General features: G+C 31.6%; 1 long non-coding RNA gene across 1 annotated transcript; it reads left to right on the top strand.

Moving 5' to 3' along the window:
* The first annotated feature begins 12856 nt into the window (after positions 1-12856).
* On the top strand, positions 12857-15007 carry LOC131599857 (uncharacterized). Its single transcript, XR_009282934.1, has 3 exons — positions 12857-12962; positions 13062-13221; positions 14744-15007. It is a non-coding gene; the product is annotated as an uncharacterized LOC131599857 (long non-coding RNA).
* Positions 15008-16622: the final 1615 nt, after the last annotated feature.

Raw genomic sequence — 16622 nt, 5'->3', positions numbered from 1 at the left:
TCTCTCTCTCCTCTGATATAAAAATAAGGGAGTTGTTATATATGGGAGAGAGAGAGAGAGAGAGAGAGAGAGAGAGAAATGAGTCAAGGATTTACTAAGTCAAGTCAATCAGTTACACATCATAAATAAAATAAATAATTATTAAAAAATTATTTTCTCATATTTATCAACATTATTTAAACTTTTGAAATATAATCACAATTTACAACACTAACAATTAGTATTGAATGGCAATTAACCCTGGTGAAAATTTAAAGTAACATTGTTCGATGGGACAGGTAATTTCAGATTATGGCAAATGAGAGTTAATGTTTTTTTTCCTAGTAAAGTTTATAGAAGTCATTGGGTTAGAAGAAACCAAATGACATGGAGGATACCGATTGGGAAGAAATGAAGAAGAAGACTGTAACATTGATTCCCTAATGTGTTTTAGACATATTGATGTATCATATCTTGGACATGACGATGTTGAAGTAGGTTTGAGACAAATTGGAGAGTCAGTATATGTTAGAGACCCCGATGAACAAATTATTCATAAAGTAGCAACTATACAACTTGAGGATGCAACAAGAATCTGATTTGCAACAACATGTCAATATCATCAACAACATAATCATTCATATGAAGATACTTTAGGTGAATATTGATGACGAAGTTGAGACAATTGTCTTGTTGTGCATGTTACCAAGTTCTTATGACCACTTATTGACTATATTTTCCTATAGGAAAGACACTATCAGTATTTTTGTGATTTCTGATACACTTTTGTCTCATTTTTAAAGGAGACAAAGTGTTGATGAAGCAACTCATGCTGATGGTTTGTATATGAAAAGAGGTAAAGATCGTGGGCGAGTTAAGGATAATAGAGGTTAAGGAAAGAAGAGGTTTAAATATAAGAATTGAAAAACATCTAAGTGAACAATGTGTAGGCTATTCCTTAACCACAAGAGGAACCATTATTTGATACCACTTGTTAGGGATCCAGGGAGCACCAAAAGTATCAATGCACTAAACATTCAGGATCCAAGAGACAATAACACCAATATTTTTTTCAATTTCTTGTCAATGTGAGACTCAATCACTCGCATTTGAATTCAAAAACATCTCATGCAAGTGTGCGTCACCCACACCATTAGCCTTGATCAATACTAGAATCTCATTTCTTATCTCCATTGAGTCTAACCTTGACTCTGATAGCATTTGTTGGGGAGTCAGTGGAGCTTCATAAGTATTAATGGGCTAAACACTAATAATTTAATTGACATTGACACCATAAATCCGTTTAAAACCTTAAGACAATGGGATTATGGATCACCTTTCTTGTATACCAAATATTTCCTCCATTTTTATTCAATGTAAGACTTAATCACATACATGTAAATTCAACAGTTAGTCTCTAAATTTTTTTTGTAAAAAAAAATCAATTATCAAAAATTTTAATATTGCTTCTAAATTTCTTAATTTTTGTAATTTTTCCAAGTGAATCATATATTTAGTAACAAAGGTATTAATATTTAAGAGAACAAACTCCTTTCAGTTCTGAAAAGAGTCTTAGTCTCTAAAAAAAAGTCTACCATTAACTTTTTATGAACTATCTACTCATGATATTATCAAAAATTTAAATTATCTCAAACATTTTTCTTTACGAAATTGTTAATGAAAAAGTTATTGAATAAAATGATATTTGTACGCCGCAGAAATTGAACCCCCGCTTCCACCCAACATCCCTTCTGCGAAAGGGAGTGTGGATATATGCGAAATGAAGGTTGATTACTATGGAATGCATTTACATTGAATTTTTAATCTATCCTAGAGAGGAAGGGGAAAAAAATCTAAATAAACCTTATGTTGATGGTGCAGAGCACCTAAGAGATCTAAGGATCAGAAGGTTGGTTATATAGAGGAAAGGTATTAGCACTCTAAGTATCCGTAGTACTCTACGAAAGCCTATTATTTGTGTTTGTGCTATGAGTTGTTCTGTTAGTCTGTTACTGAGAAAGTTTCTCCTTTGGGTATGGAAGAGAGTGAAGATTGAAAAGGATAAGGGAACTGAATGGTTTTTTTGTTTAGTGTGCTCGCAAAGAATCTCGCAAATCTCATGCCTACATATCCCTTGGAGAAGTCAGAGCATTTGAAGTTCGGATTATAAACTGGTGATATTTTATTTGTGTCTTTTTTAAAGCTCAAGACTGAAGCTAAAGTTTTATTTTTGGTAAGAGAAAGAAACAAGTTGCCATCTTAACGGGGAGATATCTCGCCTATTTCACCATAAATATTTTTGAGAATAAAAGAGTGTTCTTTGCATAATAAGAGAGGGATCTTACTTGAGTACGCAAGTATGCCAGTTATATATCTTAAATGAAATAAGTGTTTTTCAACCATAAGGGATGGACAACAGCCTAGATTTTGAATCAACAGAGCGTGCCACTTACATCACCTAAATGAGAAATATTTGATAATGTTTGTATTTTTTGAATATGGTGTAATAGAAGAGATATCTCTTCCATAGAGATGACTCATGTTTCATCTCTGGGGAAGAATTTGAATTTGAGTGTCTTGCACAAAGCCCAAGATTGAGGCTAAAGAGAGGGTTGAAAACTAACTCTTTTGAGGATTACTCCATTGGGATTTATCTAACTATGGAGTTTTATATGTTTTGTACTAAGCCCAAAATTGAGGCTGAATCTAGAGGGGATTATATTTCTTTTTCATACAAAGCCTGAGATTAAGGCTGACCTATCTGAGGATGGATTGAGTATTGAGTGTTTAAGACTTTCCACGTCTCTTATTCTTGGGGAATGACTCAGTGTTGGGAATTAGGAAAGAGTCCTAAATACTTGAATGATTGTGACTGTATGTTTTGAGGATTTGGATTTCTCACAGGGATTGGCTAAAGGTAACTAAGACTTGCCATATGCTTTTAGGAAGCCTTAGGGTGCTTGTAATAAGCCCAAGAGGAGGCAGGGGAAACTTCTAAGAAGTATGTGGGTCCTTGCATTTTGAGCCCAAAAGGAGGCTAATCGAGGGTCATCTAGGGTCTTTGTTTTATCACAAGAGAAAGCTATATGGGATTCCATAATTTGGCACTAAGCAAAAGGGTAAGAGGTTTCACTAGGAATAATCCTCTTTAAGTGGGTGTGCCCTATTGATTGATCTATGGGTTTAAGAGGTTTCATCGAGAATAATTCTTTTTTTGGGGATTTATTACTATGATTGTCTAATATAGGAGAGGCTTCACCAGGAAGTAATCCTCATCCTGGTCTAATATATGAGGTTTATGTTAGGATTTTCTTAAGGGAAAGATCTAAGCAATATAAAAACATATTTAACAAAATATAACAGGTATAACAAGTATAACAAGTATGACAGGAATGAAGAAAACAAATATTTAAATCATGGATGAGTTAAGAGAGATGGGCTTATACCAGGTGGAGGCCCAATGATTATTAAAAACAAAAAAGGTTTGGAACTTACGCTCTATTAGAGGCCCAAGATTGGTGATTATTTATAAACAGGGGTTGGAACTTACAACTCAATGAGAGGTCCATGGTGTATTTACAAAAAAAATAAAAGTGTTGGGACTTACAACTCAAGGAGAGGCCTAATTATTATGTTATTTATTTTGTTTGAATAAAAGAAAGAAAAAAAGGTTTTGGGACTTACACTCTATTAGAGGCCCATGGTGTTTTTTTAAAACAAAAGAAAAGGTTTGGGACTTACACTCTATTAAAGGCCTATTGATTATGTACAAAAAACAAAAAGGGTTGGGACTTACAACTCAAGGAGAGACCGAATGATTAAATTGTGATTGAAAACTTTTGGAAGGTTTAGTTGGAAAAAAAACCTTAATCATCTAGTTAGTTGATAGTTTAAAAACCAATTTAATTAAGATAAGTCAAGATAAAACATGTTATGTACATTAATCAAGACTTAATAGATGGTGTTTTATTTACATGAATGTTTGAAATTGATTAGGTTAAAAATAATCAAAAGAAATTTATTTTTTAGATATTAAAATACTTAGAAAACTACTACTGTTAACCCAATAAAAATATGTCAAATATATATTATTTTTGGATTTTTTTTGGTATAATCATAAAATATATGTGATAAATGAAGAGTGTGCAAAAAATCATCTTAAAATAATTAATTTTGCTATGCTAATTAATTGTGTGAAGTTGTGAAAAAAATGAAAGAATTTAGTGATAAAAAATTAAGTTTGGCCTCCAAAGAGCTTGAACCCACGTCCTTATACTCTCCACTCAAAACTATTACCAACTGAACCAGGCGCTAAAATTGTTAACAAACGGTTTCAATTAAATGTATTTAGAAACAAGTTTTGAAATGTGTTAAAAAAATAAAATGAAACAAAAGGTCCGAGGGGGGATCGAACCCCAGACCTTAGACAATAAAGGACTAAAACATGTTTCAAAGTTTGAAAAATGGTGCCACAGCCATGTTCATCTTCTCCAAGCTTCCATCAATTTTTGAATTCTCTATTTATCTCGTTTCTCAACCAAATGAGATGAAGTAAACATGAATTTTGCTCATTTTTTAACAAGGATTTGAACGGTGAAATTTAATTTCATTTATTTTCAGTGTAACTAAAAATTAATCGTATGAACTATCAAGAACCCTAAAATGAAATTTCAATATGAAATCCTGGATATGCATGGTTTTGTTCAATTGATTGAGGGTTAATTATCTATATACGTGCATAAACATGATGGCAACTTATTTGGACATTTAAAATGCATGAATGATAGAGTTCAAATTTTGAGGCTTACCATCAAAATGAGAAATCAGATTTTGAGTTTGAGGTGTTACAGATGCAATGTGATGATCTGGATAGCTTCTATGATGATATTAGAAAATGCCTGAATGCTTGAATTGAATGGAAAGCTTCTGGTCTGACCGATCCCAAATGCAAATGCTTCAAGTTGAATGTGGAGATGGTGATTCTTGTGCTACATAACTAGAATGAGGACTTGGATCACTTCTACATGTTGTATGTGAAGTGTTTGGATGCCTGGTTTGGAAGAAAATTGCTCAGAACTGAGGAATCCAATTCTTCACTCCACGACACTTTGAAATTTTGAGAAAGAAGAGATTTTGGAGAAAACAAGTATTGAAGTTGTTTTGGTGTCATTTTGAATGATGGAAAGGTCTCTATTTATAGGCCAAGCTCATGAGATTATCTTGAAAGCAAATGAGTTTGAAGAGTATGTAACTTAGTGAGTAAGTTTTAGAGAATATTGGCTATATAAAGGGCTTGAAGACTCAAAGAGGAAACTGCTAATTCACGATCATATACATTCTTGAAAGATTTTTCAAAGCTCCATTCTCTTTAAGTCTATAAATTGAAAAAGATCGTTTACATTCAGCTTGTGTAGAAGCATTTATAGTGTAAACAAACTCTTATTCAAACTGTTGTTTGATTGTTCCTCAAGAGACCGGTTGGTCAGAATTTCTTGAGAAGTTTAGGACTAGTGTGTCTTAATGGTTGTTGTTAGTCACTTGCAAGTACCCTGTGCATTGTATTGTGAGTCATCGGCAGTTAGCCCGTGCAAGTGTAATCAGTTTGGTTATAGTGGATTAAGACCTCGTTTGAGAGAGGCGAAATCACCTTGGCGGGTGGACTAAATTAGCTTGATATTTTTCAAGTGAACTAGTATAAACATACCTTGTTCTTTCCTTCATGTAATATATTGTTATTATCAAGAGTGAAGTATTTGTTGTTCTTAGAGAGGGGATTTGTTTTTCATAAAAAGATTTGTTTATTAAAAACCCTATTCAAACCTCCATTTCTAGTGTTTTTCACACCTTCAATATCATTGATAATTGTGCTATGTGCGATAATTGTAGAACTCATTATGATTGTGAAGCTTGATGAAATTTTTGGATGCATGTATGTTATATACATTGTTATATTATATATAGTTATAATTATGTGAATTCTCACCCTTCTGTTGGAATGATGTTCTATACGACATCGTTCAGGTACTGAAGAATAGTGGTGCTTGGCACGAGGATTAGCCAAAGAGCTTATTTGGTTATTCCACATATTTAGGTAGTGAGTCAATGCTCTAGTCATGTAACACAGGGGTATTTGAACTCATGTTTGTATTTGAGAGATAATGTTATATTCTTTTATTTGGTATTCTATTTTGAATTGATATGTTGAGTGGCCCTTGTGCCCATTGTTTGGATTCATATGAACTATTGATGATATGATATTATTGTCATGATTAGTAGATGATTATAGTATGAGATATAATTATTGAAAATATTTGAGAAAGAATCATTTCGCTGTGTTATGCATATTTGATGAAACATGAAGTTTGAATATGTGCTATGATAATGATCAGGTGTATGCTTTATATGTATTGTTGGTTTTCTTTGTGGTTGAGAATGACATGTGACACCCTTTGATGTATGCATGCTATCTTACTCTGTTTTATGTTATTATTTCTTGGGGCTAAAAAGGGGTGCTACAACTAACAACTAGAACAATGATCAATTTTGTTAGTGATCTCTTAAGAATTCTGACCCAACTAGTCCCCTAATAGATATAATAATCAATGACTCCTTTTAGAATTCTGACCCAACTGGTCCCCTAAAGAAGATTTCGCACGATGAAAAACTGTCAAAGTCTTCTTGAGTATATAGATAAAGAATACTCCCTCAAGGAACAATCAATAAAAATTGATTTACGTCGTGTTTACATGAATGCTTATAATATGCAGATTATACAAATGTTTAAGTACAAATACAACACAAAAGTGTTGAGCAAGATATGGGCAACAAGTTCCTGCTTTTACATGATTCTACAAAAATGTATATGATAGTTGTTGGGTATCATCTTGTAGTAATCTTCTTTCTCTTCTTCTTTCTTCATTTTTATCCTCCTTAGCTTCAACTTTCATAATTTTGTAGGAGCTTTCGCTTTGCTTTGAATACTTAAGCTTTGGCTTCTTTGCATTTAGTAGTAGCATTGCAGCTTTAGTAGTTGCAAGCGTCTTTTAGGCTTTTGTAACAATAACTAGTATTTGACATTGAGCAACAAGCCTTGGTTGTGTTCTAGCACTTTTCTACTGAAGTCTTGATCTTCATTTATAGTCTTCACATAAAGAGATGTTGTGAGGATAGAAGAGTCTAAAAGCCAACAATTACTTTCCAACGGATAGTATCAAGTGTAGATGTTTGATGGTACAACATGTTTCTTCCTTTTACTTGTAGCTTGCAGCTTTAACAAGGAAGACAACTTTAGAATGTACGAACGTCTTGGGAATAGTGAAGTTATTCAAGTATACTAATGGACTGAATCTTCTTGATAAAGTTTCTTGATCTTATCTTCAAATTATGTACTTCTGATTTTGAAGAAGTGAGCTTGGAAGAGATTAACTTCTTGACTTTGTTCTACTGATGATTTATCTCGTGAGTAGTTTAGAAACTACTTTGTTATGATAGCAGGAAAACATCAGAGCCAATTGAAACAGAACTTTGTCTCTTAGAAATAATATCAAAAACCTTTCTGAAGAACGAGTAGAACTTCCTAGAAAAAATTTGTATCTGGAGTAAGATAAGTGATTCGAGGAGTGAGAAAGAAATCATATTACATTACATGCAATGATGCCAGAGTCTTTCAGAAAAGAACAATGTCTTCAAATATTAATGCAACAACGTATTTGAGGAACATGTCTCGATATCTGAACTTTGAGTCATGACATATAATCCGTATATATGAATTTGATCTTTATCATCTGATATTGACTATGTCATTAAAGTTGAAAGAAACAACTTATCTGATGAACATATCTTGACATCAGATCTTTGAAGCAACAACCTGTAACTGATGTAGACTTGTTTTCTAATCTAGAGATACTTTTAGACCTTTGAAGCAGCAGCTTATTAAGAAGTACACACGAGATCATTTTTCTGATTAACATTCAATATTCTTTTAGAACTACTGATGTTTCTTCAGAAGTGGACGAGAGTAGTGTTTCTGACGACAACATATCTTATGATTCTTTAGAGAACAATCCTGAATCACAAAGAGCTTCTGATTCGCACACTCAAGAAAACATTAGAAACAAAATTGTTTACATATAAAATATATGTATTGTTATCATCAAAACTTAGAGAAGAAGTGCATAACCAAATCTTATTCTAAACTTCAACTACATTAATTATCTTTTCCCATCTTACTCTTAACTATAATACGTATTTTTTTATAAACTATAATAAACTAGATATATGGCATGTGCGTTGCACGAGTTTGATTAAAATTTTTAAGTCAATAATATATATATATATATATATATATATATATATATATATATATATATATATATATATATATATATATATATATATATATATATATATATATATATATATATTATCAAATGCTTAAATATGGTTTAAATAAATTTAAGAATATCTAAAGTAATTATAATTAATATGGGAAAAATAATGATATATATGATTATTTTATTTTGATTATCATTAAAATTTATTAAAAAAATTTAGTATTATAATACTCAATAAATATTGTAACTAATAATTTTCATTTTAAATATTGTACAATTTATTATTAAATTTTTATTATAAACAAAAACTGTGTATAATTCATTTAGGAAATACATAATGTTTTTATTTTTGTTGAGTAAAAATTTTAAATTTAAAAAGTAAGTTTGTTACTTTAAATCACTTTAAATTAAAAATTCTTTTAATGACAAGGCGCTTTGTTAGTTTTCTATTGGACGACAGTGTAAAATGATTTTACACTGTCAGTGCATATAAATTAAACTCTTTTTTTAATAATAATAATTGAATATTATATTATTATTACTATTATTATTGTTACTTTTATTTATAATAGTGGTAGTTGAATATTAAATTATTATTATTTATTTTTAAGTTAGGAATAAGTTAGTAAAAATATAAGTAGGATTTGTGTTTAAAGATGCTACTAAGATGACATGTGGATAGAAGTGTCATCATGACAATCTTAAATTTATAATAAATAAATATTAAATTAAATCATTTACTAAGTTTGAAATAAATAATATCAACTATTAAAAAAATTAAATACAACAATAATTTTATTTACAAGAGTTATATGATTAAGAAAATGGTCATGCTAACGAGTACCCCAACTTAAGCATTCTATATAAAGAAAAAAAATCCTTAAAAAAATGATTTATTTTAATATCTAATACATTGAATACAAACAATTTCAATAAAACAAATTTTGTTATTCTTTAAAATAGTCAGTTATTTCCATTTTTAAAACATTAAATATAAGTATTACTTATTTTTTTTAAACTCTTAACAAGTGTCCCTGAAGTACTCGTTAGCATTTCTTTTAAGAGAAATATAGTACTTGTGCTTAGTATTTTTTTCTTTTACTTTTTCCGTCTTCTATTATATGTAGATCAGATATATTAATTATTCAATACAATTAAAATATAAAATTGTAGTGATTTAGCTGTGATGATAACTTACCTAACAATTATGATTCATTATCTAATCATTACACCCTCTTTTTACAATTATAACTATTTAATAGTGTTGACTCAATATTTAAAGAAGAAAAAGAAAATCTAATATTATTAAAATTAGAAGATTTTTTTTATCAACCAACTTTAAAAAAAAAAACTAACTCATATTTTTAAAAAATTATCCATTCCACATATCGCCTCCTTTTTTTAAATTTTTTTTTTCTAGTTACCTACGAATTTACTATTACCTGTGGATTTTCCAGGTAAATTCCATATCTCTTAGTTTCCTTTACTAATTTGTAGGAGGACCCTTCAAAATTAAGAAAGGTCGTAAATACTAATTATATGGTCTTCATCTAACTCCATATTAGTGTTATTGCTACACATGTGGCCTTAATTATTCGTGTTATACGATTATTTTCAGTTCTTCCCTATGTTGATAGGGGTGTCTTCCCAAGATTTTAATGTTTCTTCTTCAAAGTTCATTATAATGGAGTATTTTTCCCATTTAAAAAATGTTTCTTTATAGATGTGTATGCTATCAACAAGTCCTTTTCTTCTTCATTATCTATGTTTTTCTCCTTGGTCAAATGGGCCACCTTGCCTCGTTTCTCTTATGGGCTGCTGTCTTGTAATCTCCCGTCCTCTGGCTTTCCCTTCTCATGGTTAGAAAAGTTTGATAATTCCCCTTTTGTATCAAATCTCTAATCATATTTTTAGTTGAATGAAACTCAAATATTGTGATTGTTACTTTTTGTGAAAACAAAAGTACTTGAATTTGTCCATGTTGAGGCTCTCTACTTTTTTCTCGCGGAATTGAGTTTTGAAGCATTCTTGTAAAATGGATTCTCTGAATGTATTTAGCATTGTGTAACCCCAATATTTAGAGGGAGGTGGGCAACCTCCTCTATTTTCACGACCTTTTTTATTATCCATCTTCTTCACTCCATTGTTCCTTTGATTTGTGTCGTAGTGTGGTTCTTCATTTGGTGTTTTGATTATCTCGACCCTTTTTGTGTCTCTTCTTTAAAACTATTTGCATGCGGCAAATTTCTCTTCATATTGTATGTACATGTTAGCCCTTTCTAGAATATTGTTAAAGGACTTTGGGGGTTTTTATACCAATTCTTTCTACAAACTTAGATTCAGGCTGGATTCCATGACTTAACGGGTATTTTTTCATCTTGTTACCAAAAAATTTAAATAAAGTAGTCTATTGGTTAAATCTCTTAGGCTATGTTTGGGAGTTTGGAGGGGAAGGGAGGGGAAGGCTTTGGAAAATAGGAGGAATTGGGTGAAAAAGATAAAAAGATTTTGGGTAGGAGGGTTTTGGAGGGTTTGAGTTTATTCATAACACCAAAAACCCCATAAAATGGGGGAACTCAAAAATTGTATTGAAGGAGGGTTTTGGAGGGTTTTGAAGGGCTTACATAAATTTTCAAAATATCTTTTAGGTTGTTATAGTATTTTGAAAATTAAAAATTTAGTAATGATAATAACTCTTTTATCATTCTAAACAAATTCATTTTTTCAAAATATGTCAAATATTTTTCTATATTTTTTTAAAATTTTGTTTTTGGAAGCCTTCCCCTCCCCTCCCCTCCAAACTCCCAAACATAGCCTTAGTGTATGATTGCAAGGGTTCATCCTTTTTCTGTTTTATTGAGCCTGAGCCCTCGACTGACTTTGGTTATTTATGTGATGTCGTAAATTAGGGGTGAAACTCATATGAAATTATCCCAATGAATCAATATATTTGATTATGAAACAACAAAAGTATGCCATGACACCAATCTTCTAGTATGTTTCTCTTTGGAACTTTAGAAGGACATTTATGAATTCCACCTACTCAATTGGATTTTTCATTTAGTCGTAAGTCCCAATCCCCAATGACTCGTGGAACTCTTTATGGATAGGGTACTCGTTGATACTTTACTAAACATGTTTATGAAAAGAGTGTCTATGTTACCTTTTAAATCGTTAGATGAAATGAGGGAGTGAGATATGCCAACAATGGTTGTGTTAGTACCTAGGGTGACTTAAGGAGTAAGATCTTGTGAGTGAGTGTCTTATGGGTGTTTGAGAGTGAAATACGATCTTCTTATGGTCATGGAATCGATGCCAGAGAGATAAATCCTCATGATCTTTATCATAGTGTGTTACTATTTTACCATCAAACTAGATTAGGCCTCTTATAAGTCTTCCAAGTTCTTATGGTTCCTAACAACATAGAATGAACATCTTAATTCTTTGAAGACTTTCGTTCTATAGATCTAAGGTCCTCAGTTATATTTAGATAGCCATAAACAAACCCCTTAACAGTATGTTTTTTCTTCGTGGGTTGAGGTGGCTGAAGGGACCGGTGTGAATGGTATGGGGCAGCCTCCTTGTAGGTTCAGTGAGTTCCTAATCTCTAAAGATGATGATAGGAAAGTTGAGATTGATGGTGGCGGCAATGAGGGAGTTGAAGTTCCTCAATGCTACAAGGATGTTGTGTGTCTGTCTTCTAGCCCCAGTTGGTTTAGATGATCTCGTCGGCTAAGGACCAATATGGGCAATCTACTGCTGGTGGAGTTGTCCTTCATGTTCACCATTTTATTATTGATTGATGTTATTGGAGCGTTGGTGTTTGATTCTCCTAGACGATGTCAACGATCTCCTAGAGACTTTATGGTTCATGAATGGAGTAACAGATATGTATCAGATGGTGAAATCCAATTTGCTAGCATTTGGTTTCTCTAATCTATGGTATGAGGTCCAAATTTTTGATAAAAAATGTTAAGTTCTGGTACCGTAAATATACAGTAAACTCAAGGTCCAAATGTGACTCAGCATTTTTACTATAAAGTAGAGTTTTCATTTAATTAGTCTTATTGTGGTCATCTTTATGACACATACTTAAGTGGAAATCCTACTTTATAGTACAAATAATTAGTCACATTTGGACTTTAAATCTTGTTGTACATTCACGTCAACCGAACTTAACATTTTTTTTGTCAAAAATTAATAGAATGGACAAAATAAAATAACCAAAGTAAAATTAAAGGACTAACTTAATTAAAGTAAAATATTAAATTACATTAAATGTAATACCCCGACTCTCCGATACCGGTAATTGTCATTAATTGGTAAAATGATAATTAAAGGATACACTAATCTTATTCCAATTGGATAAGTAGTAGTATACATATATACTAAGTGTGACCCTAAGAAAGTAAGTGGATTAGTTAGAATCCAACTAAGTGGCCTTTTGGTAATTACCACTTAGTTGGAGGGCATTATGGATTTTAAATAATATTTGCATGGACTTAAGGCATAGTTAGTAGAGATATCTTTTCCAAACCAGAATTCTTGGTAAGAGAGGAAGGTGAGAGAGACATAATCAAGGGAGAGAAACTCACATTCATCACCATCTTTTCCATTTTCGTAACTCTTGATACATCTCCACTAAATCAGGTATAACTCTCTGCTCGTAACTCCGATCATAACGATTCTGGTCTCATTGGAAAGCTAACAAAATTCTCTTCGATTTGCACATATGGTTCGCGTTCATAGCTTCTGTTTTGAAGGAGAAAAGCAAGCTTGAAGTTGGGACATGCATGCTGATTGTGTGTTAAAGAGTGGTTACGGGTTTGATCATGTTAGAGGTGAAGAGTTGATCAAGGAGGAAGCCTAATGGCTGCATAATCATCATCTCAACCTTCTTTTTAGCAAGGTGAGTCCTTAGTTAGATGCTTTGGGGTTGCATGTGAGGGTTATGATTGGGGCTTAGGGATTGTGAGATAATTGATAAACATATGATGCTAAGTATGCTAATTTTCGTTTTAATCCTTGCATGCTGGTGGTTCTGATTATTTAAATATGTTAGAAATTCGTTGGAATTATATATATGATGCAGGGGATCAATTATAGAGCAATTGAGGTTGGTTTAGAACCCTTAAAATGCAGAAAATTGATTCTGCTTCAGGGTAATCGGTTACTGGCTTCTGGGTAACCGGTTACTCTGTAGAAAATTGCGTTGCTGGGCATTCTGTATGCCAGTAACCGGTTACTGGCTTCTGGGTAACCGGTTACCCTGGGCAAAAGTGCAAAAATCAGCAACTTTAGAAATTCGTAACTTTTACGTCGTTAGTCCGTTTCGCGCAAACTTATGTCGTTGGAAAGCTAGCGACGTGTACTTTCTAATAAAATTGGTCCCTAAACCAAAATATTTGATTTAATAAAATAAGAATCCTTCTTAGCGAGACTTGTCTATCGAGTATGTGTACATACTAAGGTTTTATATAACCATGGGTGTGTTAATTTTGTTACATGTGAATTATGTATAGTTAGACTAAATTAACTTCATTATTCTTAATTGCTATATTATGTGAAATGCGAATGCTATATTGTGATGAGAAATGAACATTCTATTAATACCCGTTGTTTCGGTTAAACAATTGGGATTGTGTGCTTGCGTGTTTTGGCGCTTGATATGTGTGTATGCTGAATCGAAGTAGACCAGGTACTAAGTTACGATTCGGACCGTGGGTCCTGGAGTTGTCCGTGGGACTGCCCTGATCATGGATCTAAGAGGCACATACTTGAACTACCGTTGCAGTGTGCTTGTGAGTGTCGTACGGGGCTTTTTTACTCACTTGCTGTGTACACACTCGCGTGCTCGGTATGATGGCGTAATGCGGCTAAGTAAGCCTACGCATAACAGATAAACCATCTCTAGTGATGTCATGTAGGTTACATCATTAGGTTCCTACCCGGATGGGCTTATGCGTCGAGACGACGTGTTGCACTTGCCGTTAACACCACGTGCGTATAGATGGTTAATGGGACGGTGTCGCCTCTTAGGCAAAGTCATCTCGCAGCCATGTAGGCTTGTGCGAACCCATTTAACCACTCTTGCAGGGTGCTTGTGCAAGTCTCTTGACAAATAGGCATGGGTGAACCCACCGAGGGTGTGTTAGTAAGTTAGTAGTGGTATTAACGTACTTCTGGATTCCCCGTATATGGATGCGGGTTTTGCATACTTGGTTGCTTATATAATTGTATATCTGCATTAATCGTCCAATGGTGGATGATTCTGTGTTTTCTCCGTACTTGTACCGAATGTGAGGATGAACCCCGGATCAATGGTGGATTCGGTTTTGATGCATGTACCCTATAGATCCGAGTGGACCCATAGGATAGGAGGACTCACTGAGATTTAGTAATCTCACCCCAATCAACTTATATTTTTTCAGGTGCAGTTTAGTAGCGTTTGGTCAGTAGCAGGTTTGGACTGAAGACTTAGAAGTGGTGATGGCTCGGAGACCTCGTCAGATCTCTTTTTCCGCTGTGCAGATCCATTGAAGACACATGTTTTGTTATTCCTAGTAGAATTTTATGTTGTACTCAATAGGGATCTCTCTGTATAACTATAGCTTTTGTATGTACTCAATATCAATTTTTAACATTTCATGCATAATATACTAGTCATTTATGTGTGGGGTGTTACATTAAAAGACTTGGAGATTATAATTTTACTCATCGAAGTTATATGTTTAAGAAAAATATTATACTTGTGTTTGGTATTACAACATAGTGGTTTAGTTATGATGATAACTTAGGATTTTTGACAAATATACCATCTTTTTGCACACTATTTCCCAAACTACCATTCTTTTCTCCAAAAATACCATATTTTCAACAAAAAAATTAAAATACATCCGCCAAATGAATAGGCAGACCCTCCTATTTAATTTTTTTAATTTTATTTTATTTTTCTATAGATTTTCCTACAAAAATGTTTTCTTAAGAAATTCCCTGAAAATTTATCTACGGATTTGAGTAAAATGGTATCCAGAAAAATTATATTTTGAAAAATCCGCAGGTAATTTCGTAAGAATACATTTCGCACAAAACTAGTAACAAACCCGTGCATACGCACAGGTTTTGTTCGGTTACACGAATTTGGATACATAATTTATTTTAAATAAAATGTTAAAAAAGAAAAAAAATATATTTAGATAAATAATTAATTATTTCGTATATAAAAATATTAAGATCAATAATAGATTTTTTTCCCGTATACCATTTTTGGATCAAAAATATTTGATCATAAATACCATTTTTCGTATATAAAAATATTTAGATGAATAATAGATTATTTTCCATATACAGACTTCATTTTTGTTTAGGTATCATTTACAAAAATATTTGGATCCATAGTAAATTTCGTATATAAAAGTATTTAGATCAATAATAGATTTTTTCCAGTATACCATTTTTGAATAAAAAATATTTGGATCATATATATCATTTTTCGTAAATAATAGATTTCTTTCCGTATACGGATATTATTTTTGTTTGGTATTATTAACAAAAATATTCAATATTAAATTTTCCTATATAAAAATATTTAGATCAATAATAGATTTTTTTCCGTATAACATTTTCGGATAAAAATATTTGATCATAAATACCATTTTTCGTATATATAAATATTTAGATCAATATTAGATTTTTTTCCCGTATACAGACTTCATTTTTGTTTAGGTATCATTTACTAAAATATTCGGATCAATAGTAAATTTCGTATATAAAAATATTTAGATCAATAGTAGATTTTTTTCCCGTATACCATTTTTGAATAAAAATATTTGGATCATAAATATCATTTTTTTGTAAATAATATATTTTTTTCCGTATATAAATATTATTTTTGTTTAGGTATCATTAACAAAAATATTTGGATCAATATTAAATTTTCGTATATAAAAATATTTAGATTAATAATAGATTTTTTGGCCTATGCCATTTTTGAATAAAAAATATTTGAATCATAAATAATATTTTTCGTATATAAAAATATTTAGATCAATAATAGATTATTTTCCCTGTATACAAAATTCATTTTTGTTTAGGTATCATTTACAAAAATATTTGTATCACTAGTAAATTTCGTATATAAAAATATTTATATCAATAGTAGATTTTTTCTCGTATACTATTTTTGAATAAAAATATTTGAATCTTAAATCCCATTTTCGTAAATAATAGATTTTTTTTCCATATACAAATATTATTTTTGTTTAGGTATCATTTACAAAAATATTTGGATCAATATTAAATTTTCATATA

The sequence above is a fragment of the Vicia villosa genome, linkage group LG4 (assembly GCF_029867415.1).
Source record: "Vicia villosa cultivar HV-30 ecotype Madison, WI linkage group LG4, Vvil1.0, whole genome shotgun sequence".
NCBI classification, from domain to species: Eukaryota; Viridiplantae; Streptophyta; class Magnoliopsida; order Fabales; family Fabaceae; genus Vicia; species Vicia villosa.
This window is presented reverse-complemented; position numbering and strand designations above follow the sequence as displayed.